This window comes from Engraulis encrasicolus, chromosome 3 (genome assembly GCF_034702125.1).
Source record: "Engraulis encrasicolus isolate BLACKSEA-1 chromosome 3, IST_EnEncr_1.0, whole genome shotgun sequence".
NCBI lineage: Eukaryota > Metazoa > Chordata > Actinopteri > Clupeiformes > Engraulidae > Engraulis > Engraulis encrasicolus.
The window spans coordinates 33,857,002-33,860,386 of NC_085859.1; the positions used below are offsets into that span (position 1 = coordinate 33,857,002).

Genomic DNA, 3,385 nt, shown 5'->3' on the forward strand with positions numbered 1-3,385 from the left:
TGATGTCATTGACACTCTTGATGATCTCCTTGAAATTTTAGAGGCACTGTCCAATGGAGTTATCTCTTGATCAGCTACTTGTGCTTCAATCCAATTATTTGCTTTAGTCATAAACTGTAAGCACTGTTCTGACTTTGGCTGAAACCACATTTGTTGGTCAGTCTCCTTTTCCTCTTCATTAACAATATACAGCAACACTGCCTGATTGCATTCAATAAACTCTTCATACAGCTTGTTGTAAACTTTCATTTCTTTTTTAACATCTTCAAGAGCTGGCACAGTTTCAGCTTGCAAGAGCTTCTCTATTTCGTTTGATTTTGTTGTCATTTGTGCTAATTTACCTCTTCTGGCTGTTGTCAAACGGTGTAGATTTTCCTCCATTCCTTTAGCTGTCATTGTCCTCTGTCGGTCACCGTGGCGCACGTCACTCGGAACGTTGCTTTCGTCCGCCATTATCCACGAGGTTTCACTCAGCTACTACACCAAACAGCTTTCTTTCAGTTGAGCCCAACTGTCTTCGGTTTTGGCTTAGCACAAAATGACTGCAAGCTTGTTCAAAACGAACTTCTCCACATTCAAAACGATCATTACCCAGATAGCAAGCTGACATTGAATAGATATTGATTTTCCATCTGAATCATCAGAATGGTCGACATTGAAATATTGATGCAAAATAGATGTTGAATCACCATTGTTAAACCGATGTAACCCGACCTAAAATAAAGTTGACAGCAATGATATTGAAACAACATTGATTCATGGTCGTCCTTATTATGATTGATGTATCATTGATATTTGGTAATTACGTATGATCGAAAGGCCATCGATATATAGTTTACCGGGAAAGATTGAAGTTATCGGTCGTTGCTGAACGGGACAAGACAAAGAGTGGCGCACGCTCGGATCCAGGAACAATTACAGGTAAGCAGACTTTCATACTTTTACACAGTAAGTGTCCCCGGTCCGCGATCCATAAACGGCCAGTTTTCCGAGAGCGCCTGGTGCGGTCACGGCCGATTTCCTCCGATCACCTACGATCGGCAACACAAGCTGAATGAAACAGGCTAGCCGGCTAGCGAGCTTTACTGCAGCCATTCTGTGAACTGCAGCTAGCAGTACGTGTACTGGTGTCAGTTGCTGGAACACACACTTACAACGTAATAAACTTAACTTGTGTATGTGCTTTAGACCTTCCACGACCATGACGAGAGCTCCAGCTCTGACTTTCCTGGCCCATCACAATCATAACGACCTAAAAGCCCAGTAGGACCGATGGCCAGAGATGGAGGAGGAGGGAGACAGACGCAGCAGAGGTCGGGGACCTTGATTAGGAAGACTCCAACAGAACGTCCTGCTAACTGTAAGGATACGGTAGGCTACATTCATTCCACAATACCATATTTCCTGCTGTATTCCTTCAGATGTGTAAGTATTGTAATGGATGTTATCACAACAGATGTAGGCCTACTCTATATCGCAACACGAGTACCTACACCTGTTGTGATAACACCCATTACAATATTTCAGAAATAGCATGGGATTTTCAATATATTTTGAAAAGTTTTATGGACCGATGTGTGTTGTTAGGATTCATTTTAATTAAAACTAGGCCTATATTTTGTGTGTTTCAGATGCCCTCGCTCAACAGCCTGGTGGGAATCGGATGGATGATCTTGTTTTTACACAAGCTGTGCAGAAATGGCTATGCGCCGGACAGAACTGGAGGTGCCAGTCGCGGTGACAGTAATTAAAATAATTCAAATAATAAACATCTTTCTTAATAAACATCTTGTGTTTCATATTTATTATTTTATATTATTAAAATGTGGATCCTGGCTGTAGATAAAGCAGGATATATGAGCCAGATAATTCTGGTAGCCTTTCTATTGAAATAACATTGAAAGCTCATTGATTTTTAGTTACGTCGAAATTTCAATGTTGTTTCAATATAGGCACGTATCGAAATACAGTTGAAGTTGCGTGGATCCATAGTTACAAAATCAACATAGTTTCAATGTTAGTCGAGGGTGCAAACTGATGCTAAATCAACATCGACATCTGATGTTGTTTCAATGGTTTAGCGTCGGCAATGGAATGCTGATTCTACATCGATTCAATGTAAGCTTGCTATCTGGGAAAGTAGCTGCACAAGCACAATCATTGACCATTCAACAGCTGGCAAACGTAGCCTCAGTTAGCTTAGCTCCATACACTTCAATGCAATTAGCTTCCTTGTTAGCTCCACTTCTGCTTAGTCATCCAAGTTAGCTTCATTAAACTTCGGTTTCCAAACGTTTTTGTGGCTAGTATCTTCTTAATTGTAATCCACAGCAAGCTTAGGTAGCTTTTTGACTTAATGTAATGGTAAAACTTCGTTCATTAGTGTTCATTTAATTAAACCACTTCGTGTGGGCAGCCTAAGGATTTCTGACTCGTCTCCATATCCAATGCACCGTCATTCATTTCAGTTTCAGTGTACTCACGGACCAGTTGAGTTTCCTTTTAGTTTTCTTTAATTCTTGAAGTCTTGGTAACACAAAAGTATCTTGGTACAAAACATGAAAAGCAAAATAAAACAGGAATATCACTCGGTCACAATATTAATCTTTCTTTCTTCTTTCATGATGCACGGGACACAGACATGGGAGCACGGTCAAAAAGCTATGTGCCTTCGTTGCTGCACACGCGTCGACTGACCAGCATGTCTCTCATTCTAAATTACACATATCCCATGGAATTCGGTAGACCAATCAAAATGCAGCATTAATCATCACGTTTCTAAATAAGCATATTTAAATTAAAACTTAACTATAACATTGTAAATATTAATCTGGCATATCCAAATTCAAAAATATTAATTATTCATTCAAAAAATATTCATGAAAATTACTTTCAACAATTTGGCTCTAACAATAACTATTGTTTTCGAGCATCTGCACCATAACTACCATTTGAGCAGTATTTAAACAGTTTCACTCATTTTCAATCATTTCCGTGGCCAAAATCATAATATTTGCCCATTTCATGTCAAATTGCTCCGAATACGGTGAATTTGGGGCAACTCTGAACTGGCCTCACCCCGGATTGCGCAATCCCTCCTTAACAAGCTTCAGCGCATGCGCCATTTTGCTCGTTCTGTGAATGCAACCTGGTAATATTGTATTAAACGTTTTTATACACTTAATAGAAGTATGTATGGTGTGCCCTCAATTCCGGATAATGTTCTACTATTTTCTACGTGTGATTATCATTTCTTTACTCTGAACGCTTTGGCATAACGCCCACTGAAATATACAATGGTGAGGCGAGGAGTAGCCTGGCCGCAGACTCCTTCTGGCATTGAGAGTATTGCTGGCCAGTTACGTCATAGCGAATCTGAAGTTCA

General features: G+C 39.9%; 1 long non-coding RNA gene across 2 annotated transcripts; it reads left to right on the forward strand.

The window, feature by feature from the left end:
• Nucleotides 1–596: 596 nt before the first annotated feature.
• LOC134445359 (uncharacterized) lies at nt 597–2,128 on the forward strand. 2 transcript variants are annotated; one of them, XR_010034234.1, is made up of 3 exons: nt 597–921; nt 1,189–1,371; nt 1,632–2,128. It is a non-coding gene; the product is annotated as an uncharacterized LOC134445359 (long non-coding RNA). The 2 variants fall into 2 exon arrangements; XR_010034235.1 differs by having other exon boundaries at nt 1,189–1,360.
• The last annotated feature ends 1,257 nt before the right edge of the window (nt 2,129–3,385 follow it).